At 39.3% G+C, this 13,583-nt stretch overlaps 1 protein-coding gene across 15 annotated transcripts in view; it reads left to right on the top strand.

The window, feature by feature from the left end:
* The window catches only part of NRIP1 (nuclear receptor interacting protein 1), a 141,327-nt gene that overhangs the window by 44,660 nt on the left and 83,084 nt on the right, over positions 1-13,583 (top strand). For 7 of the 15 annotated variants that reach the window (XM_063150043.1, XM_063150045.1, XM_063150037.1 and 4 more), the window contains one exon: positions 1,435-1,560. The gene's annotated coding sequence lies outside the window, so the exon portion shown is untranslated. Of the gene's footprint in view, positions 1-1,051; positions 1,182-1,273; positions 1,300-1,434; positions 1,561-11,104; positions 11,283-13,583 lie in introns of those variants that run through there. The other 8 variants (XM_063150044.1, XM_063150047.1, XM_063150039.1 and 5 more) reach the window with 6 other exon arrangements.

Consider the following 13,583-nt stretch of genomic DNA (forward strand, 5'->3'; position numbering starts at 1 on the left):
AACCAGGATTCATGGAAGGAGTGTAGTAGCCAAAAACGTGAGTTCTGGACCAAAAGGTTTGTGTGCTTAGAAATTATGATTTTTTCCTTCCTGCAAACATTCATGAGTCCACCAAACACCAGAGGAGCCTTCCTCTGGTGGATTAGTTCTGTGCTTTTCTTATTACTTCAGGTCTGACCTTCCCCCTCTAAGCAATATATTTAAGAAACTAACAAGGACCCTACAGTGAACACTCCAGACCACAGCTGTGAGGACTTGGAAGAGAGCATGAGGTACTCAGTGCTTAAAAAGAAGTGGGGGGAAGAAAGGTCAGCCGAGGTCCACAGATCCAAAATAATGTGTTATAATGGCTGAGCTCTTCCTGGGAGAATGCTGAGAAATAGAAATAACAGGAACTGCACCTGTGATGTTCCATTCCTGTCCTGGACTGTGGAAACTCAGGAATATTAGGGAATTTTTTTCCTGCTACTCTTTGTTGTCTGCATGCAACCACTGCAGTGAGCAGACCAAGTCATTGAGCTATTGTTGGAAGTGGTGACTGTGGCAGAGCACATCCAAAATCAGTTCATTTGGTCTGCACTGATGCAAATCCCTGACACAGCAGCAATGGTGAGTAACATTTTATGTTGCTCCCACTGCTGAAGTTCCACCCGAGTCTCTGGCCTCTCTTTGCTAGGCTGATTATCCCTGGCCTTGGAATCTTTGTTTCCTGTGAAACTCTGACTGTCATTGCCCTCCCCAGCACTTCTGGCAACTGAAAATGCACAGAAGGTGGGGAGAAGATGATAAAGTTAACAGCTATAAAATGTGTACATTGCTTGCTGCACTGATAAAAGTCCTTTAGGTGACAGAGCTCTCCTGGGTGGTGGCTACAGATCTGAGCCTTGGCTTGCCTCATCTGAAAAGATGAACCCTGTCAGGCCATTACTACTGTACAGAGTGGGATTCCTTCATTCTTTTTTTCTTGGCATTGATCACATATTAACAATAAAATATGTTCAGGAGAAGGTATAATGGGAGGAAGGAGGAGAGTGCCTATAGCCCCATGGTTGGTGAGGTTTCATGGGCCAGGGCAGGAGGCTGAAGTTCAGGTGCATAGTCCAAATCAAGCAAAACAGGAGCTGGGACTGGGTTTGCCAGCTAGCAACTGTGCTGGTTGTTGGCTCCACTGAAGTAGATAGGTGAGTGTTTGCATCTCCCTCTTGCCTTCCCCTCAAACCATTTTCATCATAGTCTTGTGTGCCTCTGTCACCTGGCTTCAGTTAGAAATACAAGAATAAACAGGAAAATTACTTGCAGGTCAATTCTTGTTTTCAGTTTTCTGCTTCTTTGCTTTTTCTCTCTTCCCCCCCCCCTTTTTTTTTTTTTGTTTTATTTTGAAATTTTGCCTGGTTGTACCTTCTTTTGTTTAAAGCTGCCTGTTTTCTTTCTCAGCAGAGAGTTTGAAAATCATCCCACCTGTTGCCTGCCTGGATCAAGAACCAGATCCCAGAGAAGGACTGTGCCATTCTAGTTGGTTGCAGATCTACTAGGATCCTTACGTTGAGAGAGATCTAACAGGTAAGTAAAAGTTGGAGTTTATTCAAGGTACTAAGACTCTTAAAAGAGGAAACTGTTATTGCTCTTCTGAAAAAAAAAGTGGCCAGAAAATGGGGTATGCATGCAAATATGACTTCCAGGATATTTTGTGATATGGGAATGAATATCTTTCCACTAAGAATCTGTGCCTGTGAAAAGTTTTATTCTTGGTTTACACACACCCCAGTCCCTGTTTCAAACCCCTCCTAAGGTAATGCAACCAGAAAAGCCCTCACATCTGGCTTCCTCCTTCTCATGCAAATACAGGTGTCTTAAGAAAATGTAGGGGGATTTCCTTTGGCAGAAATCCTGAAAAATGCCAAACCAGAATAGTCCAAAAGTTATTTTTATTTGTTTCTCATTATTGCTTTGGTTTTGCACTCCTCTTCAGATCTTTCTTTTCCCAGTGCTTTCTTCATTCAGTTTTGACCACACTGGCTGGGTAGAGCAAGAGATTTTTCTGCAGCTACTGCTTTACTGCTTTATTCTCCTGGGGTAGTTAAGGCAAACTTTCCACCATCCATTACTTATTTCTAATGTAGCTTGTGTTATATCAGCAAGAAGGTGCTTGTAGAGATACTTAGAGTGCTCTCTAAACCAAATTGACATTGATCATTTGGTGTCATATTCAGTAAAACAGTTTGCACGCTAGAACTTTGCCAATTTAAATAAAAAATCAAATTTGAAACAAAATACAAAATACTCTGGGTAAATGTTAAAATTATAAGAGAATTCTGAGTAGCTCACTACTTTATATGTTGGTAATAAGGAAACAAGTGCACATTAGGGAGTTACACACATTATAACAAAATTAGAAGGAAAGAGTGGACTAAAATGAAGTCATCTTTATAGGTCTACATAGATTTGCTGTGTAAGGACTTTCACAAACTTCTTCAAAAGAGTTGTTCAAAAAGTAATGTTTGTTTCCTCATATTCAGGTTTAAGTCTTTCCCTGGCAAGAAGCTCAGGTTTTTGCATTCAGTTGTAGAGCATGGCCTGCGCTGTGTAAAATATTGATTGAAAATAAGCTTTTCTAAGAGAGGAAAAAAGAGTAAAATAACCAAATTTGCTTACACCATATGAATTATGATAGATGTCATCTAACATATGAGAAAGGTTTGAGTCTTTATTATGAAAGGACCTTGTTTTTTTTTGGTCCTCCAGTCTGACATGAGATTTTATATAAAAATCCAGATCTGTATTGCTTCTGTGTTAAGTGGAGGGTTCTGCATGATCTCCCTGTTGTGTGTCTGGCTGCTGGTTTGCCACAGTTATGGGTGGAGATCAGTGGTTTATTGTGAAGATGCTGGTTTTAAATTCAGACTTGAGATTGTGGTAGAAGCTTTTGATTTGCTGAACTCTCAGTTCTTAAAAACAAATCTCAATAAAATATCATCTATGGTGGGAGTGATTTAAATATTTAATGATGTTTTGACTGGAAAATGAATGAATGTAGAAGGACTTCTAGAGTTAACATTGAATTAATTTCTCGCCAGTGTTACTTTTAGCTTGTTCTTCCTTTCTCTGACTGTGACACTCTGGGAGTGATCTTTTGTTCCTGCTCTTGTTCCCCAAGGTGCTCCCTGCCTGACTATCAGCATGGATACGTAGTTTTCATCTGTGGAGAATTCTCTAACTTTCCAGTCATAACTGAAAATTTATGTGCTCGGTTCAACTCGATGAATCGCGTGACAAATCCGCAGCAGGGCAGACGCCATCGGGGAGACAGAGAGGCTGCCTGTCTGTCTTGCCAAGTATCTCAGCAATCCTGGGACAGCAGCAGCTCCCTAATGCGACAATGAGCCGTGTTGACTTTTAGATATATGCGGGTGCAAAGTTCCTGCTGAAGATTTCGCTTCCCCAGCCGCGGCTTGACGCAGCCGGGTGTCTGACGGTGCTGCCGTGTCTGCTGGGGAGGGAGGGGAGCACTGCAGGGCATTTCAGTGCCTTATCAGCCCTGCTGCTGGCTGCTGGGCCCCTCCAAAGAGGAGCAAGTGTGCTCCTCACAGACCTCAAAGTGTGTGTGCCTGCATGTGCCGCCCATTTTCGGTAATGCTGCTTTTGCTTGTTTACGCTAATTGAACTTCTACACATAGGCTGTTTGGATATATTTATTTTTATTTCAAAACTCTGTGCTGGTTTTTTTTATGCTGGATATATAGGATCACCATGCATTCATTTTCTGTGCTGAAAAAAGCTGACTTGTTTCCTTGTGAGGAGATGAATTGTTTACTTTTCAGACAAAACACGAACATACTCTTTGGAATTGTATAATAAACCAGTTCATGTTATTTGAGAGACTGGTAGGTACACAAACAACAGGTGCTCAAATTTATTGCTACAGCTAAAATAGCATTTGCTGAAATATACATTAAGAACTCAGAGAATGCAAGAAGGACTTGAAAATGTGTCCACTTTTTTATTCACATCCCATTTCAACAGCTCATTTTTAAGTAACAGTGAAATTGTTTGGGCTTATTTGGTGTCAGAAGAAGTGGAGACAAGATAAAATAATTGGTTATCTTCAGTTAGGTGTTAAGATGTACTTTTTTCTTTGTCCAGGAAAGAGCCTTAAATTAAAAGTAAGCCAGTTGATTTTCTATGAATTTCATCTGAGCCACGAGCTTTAGGTCAATTGATTTGATTTCTTTTTCAAAATACCAAATCAATTTATGTGAGGGACAGAGCTTAAGTTTTTATTTCAGTCTCAAGTTTTCTATTTTTCTGAATGTGTTTTCTCAATGGGCCCCTGTACTCTGGAATATTGGTGATGCAGGGCTTGCTTACTCTGATTAGGACCAATAGTCAGTCACTGCTTGTGCACAAAGTGAAATGAAGCCATGCAAGAGAGGGAAAAAACTTGGAACAACAGCTTATGAAATTGGCCACCCAGCTTCCTTTTAATATAATGGTGATGGCAAAAAGACTCTTGAATCTTACAGTGCTTCACATCTCTGTGGAATTCAGGAGGTGCCTCTGGATGCAGTCATTACACCCAGCTTCTCTGAAGTGGTGTTGATGTTCTCACAAAACTGAGCAGATATCGAGCCCTGGAGCACTAACTGCTTGGAAAGGGATAGATGGGTTTAGTTGCGTTCCTTCCCTTTGAATGTCATAAATGTAGATTTCACAAAAGGAGGATAAAACAGTGTTGCAATTTAAGCAGCTTGTCTCTAATAGTTGGGTTTTACTTTTCATAAATTTTTGTTTATGCCCCCCCTTTTTTCCCTTTTTTTGCCATTGACTTTTTCATTAAGGAGCTATTGTAAAGATGGTTTTGATAAACAAATCCTGTATATCTTAAGCAGCAGGTCAGTGAATCTTCCTTTGAGCAGCAAATCCATTCCAATACTCAGGATTTTAGCCAGGGCCACAGGGCAAAACTCTTACATTGCACAAAATAAAAAAGAAAAAGCCAAGGGATTTTTAATGATCCAGCAGAGAGATAGGACCTTGGCATATGAAAAACCCTGATGTAGTAAATCAAAGCAGGCTGTCTTGAGTGTAGTAATATTTCTATGCTAATAAATTAGTGTCATAAGTGATTTGTCAATAAGATGTAGAATATGCTATGAGGGAAGTCAGACAATATTTTTCTTTCCCACAGAAAAATAGGGTGAGGTCATAGCAAAATCCTCAACATGATTTTTTTTCTAAGAAATATGTGGGTGCTCTGACCCACTGCACAATATTTGCATATTTAAATTCTTAATGTGCCTAAGATATCTTTGCATACCTAAGCAAGGTAGGTGAAGATGGGCTGAGAGAATTGGGGTCTCTGGAGAAGAGAGGAATCTGGGGAGACCTTTTAGTGGCCTTTTAGCACGAAAAGGTGACTTATGAGGAAGATGGGGGCAGACTTTTTAGCAGGGCTTGTTGTGATAGGGCAAGATGCAATGGTTTTACACTGAAAGAGATTAGTTTGAAACTGGAGATAAGAGAGAAATTCTGTATGATGAGGGTGGTGAAACACTGCTACAGATTGCCCAGAGAGGCGGTAGATGCCCCATTCCTGGAAGCTGATCCAGGTCAGATTGGATGGAGCTCTGAGCAACCTGGTCTAGCTGAAGATGTCCCTGCTCACTGCAGGCAGCTGGACCAGATGACCTCCAACCCAACCATTCTACTTTTCTTTTCTTTTGATTTGATTTGTCACACCAGGCCTTGTTGCACACAACCTTCCTGCACTGCTGCTTCATGCATACACAATTAGAGGTAGAAGTCTATTCTGACCATTTGGCACCCCTATCTCCAGTGATAGTACAAAACCCTTAGGTATATCACAGGATTATCAAAACTCTTAGGAGCCATACACTATAACTGTTTTAATTCATTCCTGCTTTTAACCAATTTGGAAGTTGCATCTTAGAAAAAAATACAGAAATATTAAGTGGATGCAATTCCTCTGGAACTTGCTGGATTGGCTGCAGCAGAGCTGTAAGGTTTCTATGGATCTACCTAAACAAGTGTGATACCTAGAAAAAGATTTTCTGTCTTTCTCAATATCCAGAGAGTCTTGGAGGGTAGAAGGCTGGTTTATTTGCCATGTTTTTCAGGTAAAATTTGCTGATCTGTGCTAAGATCTTCTCCTGGAGTAGTAAATCAGGGTCTCTGCGGTTTGGACCCATCAGCCACAGCTCAGGAGCAGGTCCAAGGTGGAGCCCTGGTGCATCCTCTCATCACAGTGTATATTTCAGAACCACCTCTGCACTGTGTCCTGTGGTTGCAGTTTCTCCTTGTGGGTTTCTGATTTCAGGTCGTGATTCCTGGGCAGATGCTTATTCCTATCTCTGGCTGCTGACCCTTGGTTTGACTTTCTGGTTCCTGGTTTTTGGCCATGAATGTTTGCCTCGTTTCCAGTTCTGGACACAGGCCCTAACCTTTGGGCTGGATCACCCCTGCTCCAGTCTGTAATCCTAGACAGCCACCAGGTCATCTGTAGTAAAGAGTACTATACTTTACTCAATAACAAATGAAATCTAGCTGATAAATTTGGGGGTTTTGTTGTTTTTTTTTAAAAAGTTATGATAACTGCAGCTATTTATTAACTTCTACTAGTCTTTTGCTAGTCTTCTACTAGTATTTTGCTAGATTTTGAAATGTGAGGTTCTATTTCCATGAGTTATTGTGTTGTGCCTAATGGCCATCCTTTCTTAGGCCAAATATTGCCAGTGGAGGAGGTGAATAGAACTGTTAGCATGTATAAACATTTGAAATTGGTGGCCGCAAGTTCAATAAATTACACCAGAAAAGGCAATAGTGTCAGAACTTCCATTTCATTTCTATGGGACATGTTATAAACATTATTGATGTACTGAATGCATGTTCTGCTTTTTTTTGGTGGGAGTTCATAATGTCACTTTAGTACACATGACATAAGAGTGTAAACACATTCAAAATGTGGTCACTCAGACCCATAAGAGTGTCATGACTGAAACTTGATGAAAATATGAGTTACAAAGTTCACAAAGTATGAAGATAAATTTCCAGAAAGAGGAAGAATTGAAACTTATAATGTGTGTTAATGTTCGGGTGGAAGAAGGGTCAGGTTGCTTTGGCAGGAGAATAAATGGATAAGGAGTGCAAAGCTGAGTGGTAAAATGAACTGAAGTTGATACTTAACCAGTTACAAGTCATATGGTATAGACAATAATGTGAATCTGAGTGAAGAGAAAACTGCTTTTATATATGCTAGACATGTTACATTGTTTATATGCAAGATGGTGTAGCATAGGAATTTACAGATAGATAGATCTGGAAAATTTTTATTTTATTTTGCCCATCAAAAATTCAGGGATAAAACATTCCATGCTGATGCAATGGTTTTGCTTTGTAATATTTTGATGGAATTAGGTAGCTAAAATCAAAGTAATGAGTAATCTATCTGTCCTGTTTCTATGTAAAAATGTGTGACAGTTGCCAATCTAGGAAAAATGGGCTATTTTGCTCCAGCTTAAAGGTAAGTTATAATATATTGTGCTGTTCATGGCTGTTTCATAGAAATATGATCCTTCATTAATTTTAGAGCTTAAATCAAGACAAATCAATATGGAAACACTTGGATTAACTTTTTTATTAAATTATAAAAACTGCCCTGCTAAACCCATCTCCTTCAGCCCTTTGACAAGAGGAACTGTCCTTTACTAAAGCAGTTTTCCTGTAGATGGAATTTTTACCCTGAAGCAGGCTAGCTCAAATAAGGGGATAGCAAGATGTTCATGGGATTTAGCTAACAGTGAATTGAGATGTTTTTGCTTAGTAGAAGTGGATGGTGGAAGCAGCAAGTTTAGTGCATTGCTTTGGTGTGTTTCTTCCAAATTGGCCCCATGCATTAATATGATTTTACATGCTTTTGTTAAAGTATCAGTTGAGAAAATGAAATAAAACAAGTACCTCCGTAAATTTGTTTTTCAGTTAAAATCTGTTATTATAAAAAGCTACAGCAGAGCAGCAGGGCATAGTTCTTATCTAAACTAACTAAGCTTTTTACTTGGTTTAAGGCTTTTTAATGGAGCTGCTTGTGAATCCCTATGATATTCACCATGTATAATGATAATTTTTTTTCCTTCCAAATGAATTAAAAATGGAAAGTACTTCCAGTACTTCTTGGTAAGTACCAAGAAGTCACATCCCTTGGTACTACAGAAGTCCTTTCTTCATTAAAGGCAGGTAGTTTCCATTATTCATATTTGGTACCATTCAATTTAAAGTCCCACCATTACTTTAAAAGCAAGATATTAATGAGAGATGTTACTGGAGTGCTGTCTTTTAATTTGATATTGTTCGATCCTGCTGTTTTAAAATTTCTAAGAATAAAGCTTCCATTACATATTAGATAAGATTTTTATAGGCAAGAACATCTAATTCTTGTCTGGTTTCCCTTGATAGGCAATTGCCTTTCTTAAATCTTCACCATTTACTTCTAGGGTAATCCTTTTGCTTTGCTTGAAATAATTTCTCTGATTCCTTGATATCCATGTGTTGCAATTAGTTATATATAGATATTTTTCATACCACCCCCATCCACTTATCTGGTGAGTAGACAAGTAATACATACTTAGCACTTTTAATTTTACCTCATAAATCAATCATTGTAGCTCCAAAATCAGTTACATTTTTTCTTAAACCATCATTCAATACAAAGAGTCCATTATGTGTGTCTGTGAATAATACATTCATTGTGCGGTTTAAATTTGTAAACAATGTTACACAATTAACTGCATAAAATTGTTCACTTTGAAAACTCTGCAGCTACAATTTCTATAATAGTAGCTAAAAGACAGCAGCACTAAGCCAGGCATTGTCACTTTGAATTGCCACTGGTAAAGCAGAGGCCTCTTAAATGTGCAAATATGACAGAGAGAAAGTGTATTCCTTGTAACAAATTCATTCCTCTAAGTTCTTTCTCAAAAATTTTCACCTTGTTTTATGCTGCTGTGCACTAATGGTGCATGATTACTTCAGGCAATGGCTTTACTAATATCAAAAATTATTACTCAAGGATTTTTTTAAACTGGATTTTTTAAAAAAGTATCTTTCTCATTGTGTTTTATTCTCTATCAGGTTATTAAAAAATATTTTGCTCTTTTACCTTTGGCAAACACTTTTTTCTTGGGATGGCATGAATAGCAGGACCTTACAAGAAAAGGGAACACAATCCAAGACCATATCAAAGCATATTTATATGTTGATAATTGTTTGTTGCAAGTTTGAAGGCTAAACTAAGATACAGATTCCATAGGCTAGACAGCAGTGAATGTATTTCTGTTGTATTACAACATTTAGATAAGGTAGAGAAAGAGTTGAAATAGGCCTTTCACATCAGGAAACCGAGGTGGGAAACGTGGTGAAGGAGTCCACCCAGCATTACAGAATTCAGCAGGAGAATCAGAATAAATACAAGACTGTATTTATTCTATAACCTGCTTTTATATTCTTATCTATTTAATCTTCCCCTCACACCAATTTTTACAAGTATGTCTCCACAGAGAGCTCCGGCGTAAGGAACGTTTCTGCAGATGAACCCTGAGGTTTTATAGTAACTCTGTACAATTATTACAGGGAGGTACCTGGTCTTAAAATGGTGCAAATCTCCATTGGGAGTGACTCATTCCAGCGCGGGGGAAGAGGCTTTGCCTTCTCTTCTCGCCGCCCTGCCACGGCTCCCAGTCGGCAGCAGCCGCTCCTTACATAATGTCACATATGTCACATATGTGCCGCCAGATTGCCCGGTCTGCTGGGGGCAGGGGAGGCTCTGCTGCTCTCACTGGGAGGAAAATCCTGCAGATCCTGCTTGGGATTTTCCTGTGGGGTCCCATTTGGGATTTTCCCATCAGGCTGCTGGGGATGGGAGCCTGGGGACCAGGCTCTGCGGCTCCGTGCTGCCAAGCACAGGGATGGGGATGCTGGCAGCATCGCCTGCCTCTCTCCCCACACCTGGCTCCTGGGCACTGCTGGAGCTGCTCTCCTTCTCCACAGAGCTGTTCACCTCCCCCAGGTTGCCCCATGTCTCTCCTGTCCATTTTCCCCTGTGACTCTCCTGTCCATTTTTCCCTGTCATTCCTCCCCGACTATTGGGATATCTGCACGCAAGGGCTGCATCGTCAAAATCAGTGTCTCACAGCCATTCTTACCCTCTGCTGCATAAAAACAAACCGGGGGGAAGTTATCCCATGGCCTAGAGCTGTGGTATAGAAATACACTCAAGTGAAAGCCCAGGGATGGAATTAAAGGATTTGGTACCCTACTACTCAAATTAAAACACAGCCAGCAGCTCTTTGGCATGGGGTACCAGTTACTGCAGGTACCAGTCACTGCACATGTTGTTTGTTTAAATTGAAGACTCCACCACTGCTGAATTGCACTGTGTGTGGAACTCCAAATCTGCTGCAGTTCCAGATTTATAAAACAGCATTATAGGGAATATAGCCCTATTAATTTTACAGTCTAATTTCTGATGAGATTTTACAGCACCTCTGATGAACTGCATGGATTTTACCCATTAAAAATGATGACAATCCAGTTCTGTCATTTTAAGTAGAATTAAAGCCAGTATTGCCAAGTATCATAATATCTTATGAAAAAAAAATGAACCAACACACACACACACACACACACACATATATAAAAATTAAAATAACCCAGCACCATGTTATTTCTTTATGGGAAAAGGGCCCTTGCCGAGAGAGTGGGACTGTTACCTGTGAGTGCAGTCCAGAGCCTGTGGGTCTGACAGCTGACATCCACAAAAATTCCCCATTCAGGCTGAGCAGGTTAAGTAATGTTTCCTAGCACAGCTGTCTAATGTGTCTGTTGGTAATTAAAAGAGTCTGCTAGAGCTGGTTAAGGAAAAGCATAAAGTGAAGACTTTTCTATCAGAAAATAGTTTGTAAAGAATTAAAATCTGTACAATGCGTGTGCCGTGTATTAGAGGAAACTAATTGTTTTTTTAAAGAGGAAAAAGAAATCCAACACTGAAACAGTCTGTTCTTGGCTTATTTTAGACTCAAACTTAAACAAACAGCCCTAAAACCAAAAATTGAAGTGTTGCAACATGAAAATGAAACTTCCCTTTTCTATAAAGTCAGTTTGAAATTTGGGGAAGGGACTTACTCTGATTTGACACATCGCCAGATTCTGAAACCAGACGTAAAATGACATTCTCACTTGGGACCTGGCTCTCCATTTGCATTTGTAGATGCAAGGTACGTTTTTTAGCCCTGATTTGCTACACTAATCCTGTTGACTTTGCTTGAAAAGAATGGCACGTTTCCCACTAACTTTATTAGTGGCAGGATTGGGCCTTGATGCAATACCTCATGTCACAGCAGCAAAACTTGTTGCCAATAGTCTGTCTCGAGGGAGGAGATTTCCAGTAACTGCTCCCTGAGAACTATTCTAAAAATGCAGCTTTTTTTTTCTGTCCAGCCATCGGGATAATGATATACTCCATCCCTGAAGAGAGGGGCATTGATGGCACCAGAGGTCCCTGCTGGCTTGTTCACTAAACAGAACTGGCAACTGACTCTGAAGATAAAAGTTCTTGACGTTTTTCCAAGCTGGTGGAATGGAGCTGAGTGACACTTAGAGATAAATAGAGGAGGGAATAGTATGATCTTGACTGACAGAGGAGCTTTCATGAAGGGTTTTCATGGGGGAAACGTGGGATATGCTGTTCCAGGCTTGAGTCTAGGGGATTTGTTGACAGTTGGATAATGTGCATGTTTGCTACCACTTGTATGAAATGTAGAGGGAAACAAGGGGAAAAGCTCCAAATGAATCTTTTATTCCCATTTAAACAGTTAAACCCAAATAGAGTATATATCTCTTTCTTCCCGATAATTGACTCTAGAAATTGCCAATCTCTTTGGAAATCTCTTAGAAGAACATTCTCTCTCCCGACAAGGAAAAGTACTTCATGCAAAACATTTGTCACTTGTCTGTTATCATAATTCATGATCTTATCCTTCATTCTCTTGCTTGTTTAAGCACACAGAAATAGTACTTTTAACCTGAGACTTCAAAGGTAAAAATACTGTGAAGAGGTCTCCATTCTTTTTCTTCTCATCTCTGATCTCAGCCTTTGAACATCAAAGTGGCTCAAAGTTTGGGGTAAGTTCTTAAGGATCCAGTTACTAGAAAGAAATCAATTGATTTCCCATGTTCACATTCACGATAGACCAGAACAAATATTAATATTCAGGAATAGTTTAATTTAATAATTTACAGCAATTAAAACAAGTTGCTGCTTAATCTTTTGCTCAGTACAATGAAGCTCACTCATTCCATTGTATCGATATGAAAAATCTTCGACTTCTGTCAGTCAGAAGTTGCCAGAAAAAAAACCATAACATAGAAACTACAAAACAATTAAGAATGTAAAATAAATTCCCCAAACAAAGAATGCTGCCATTTTAATTACAGTATCACACTGTCATGTAAAAGGTTAACACTTAAAAAATGAGTCTTGTATCCTCAATCTATTACCCCTAAGCAATTCTCATTTTCACATTAATTTTTGTAGTCTGCCATCTAAATTAAATGCTTTTCAGCTCTGTCAGTTTATACATATTCTCATTACAGCAGACACTGGAGCCAAAATATTTTAATCTTCAATGCAATCTGTGTAGGCCCATATTCTTAGCTACAATTTTAGGGGTTCTACAACTGCTCTTTTCCTTTTAAATGGTGGCAGAAATGTTTTGTGCATAAATTCTTGCTCTTGTAAGGACTTTCTATAAGCAAGTAAGTTATGCAGTGTGTTGTGAAATCACCTCTGTTGTCAGTGCTAGAGAGTTATAAATCCTCTTACTCCCCACCACTGACTTTTGAAGTTCTGTGTTCTTAGGAAAGGTCCTAATGACAATATTCTGGTAAGTTTAACTTCTGGTCATTTGAAGGCCAAGTCCTGGGAACAAAACTCTTAAAATTTTCTTTTTCACAGGAAAGATCAAAATAAAATTAAACAGCTTAGACATTAAACACTTACTAAGTATTTCATGGGAACTGTCAGACATTTTATTTTTTTTTTCAGTCTGAAGTCAGTGATAAAGCTTCTGTTACCTTAACCTGGTAGAATCAGCCCCCTGAACAAATATCTCTTATAATAAGCCAAAGTTCATGAAAACACTTGGTAGTATAAGAGCAGTAATAGCTTAAATAGATTTTGTGGTGTATTAGTGACCACTGTGAGAGAACAGCAGGTATGAAACCTGCATTAGTCTGTACAATACTTGCTCTGGAAACAGCCCTTGCTATACAAGATGAAATTTGATAATCGGCCTCCTCGGCGGATCAACAAGCTGGGCATTAAAATAATCTAGCCCAGGGAACATAAAAGCATGAGTGAGCAATAAGCAAAGCACATTTAGTTCAACTAATAATAAGAAGCCTTAATCTTTTGACAGCAACACTGAAAGAAGAGCTTGCAGTCATAAAACATACAAGGTTTTTAGCCAATGAACCCACATTGAATTTTCAAGCTGGGTTAGAAGTTCAAGTGGGTG

The sequence above is a fragment of the Melospiza melodia genome, chromosome 2 (assembly GCF_035770615.1).
Source record: "Melospiza melodia melodia isolate bMelMel2 chromosome 2, bMelMel2.pri, whole genome shotgun sequence".
NCBI lineage: Eukaryota > Metazoa > Chordata > Aves > Passeriformes > Passerellidae > Melospiza > Melospiza melodia.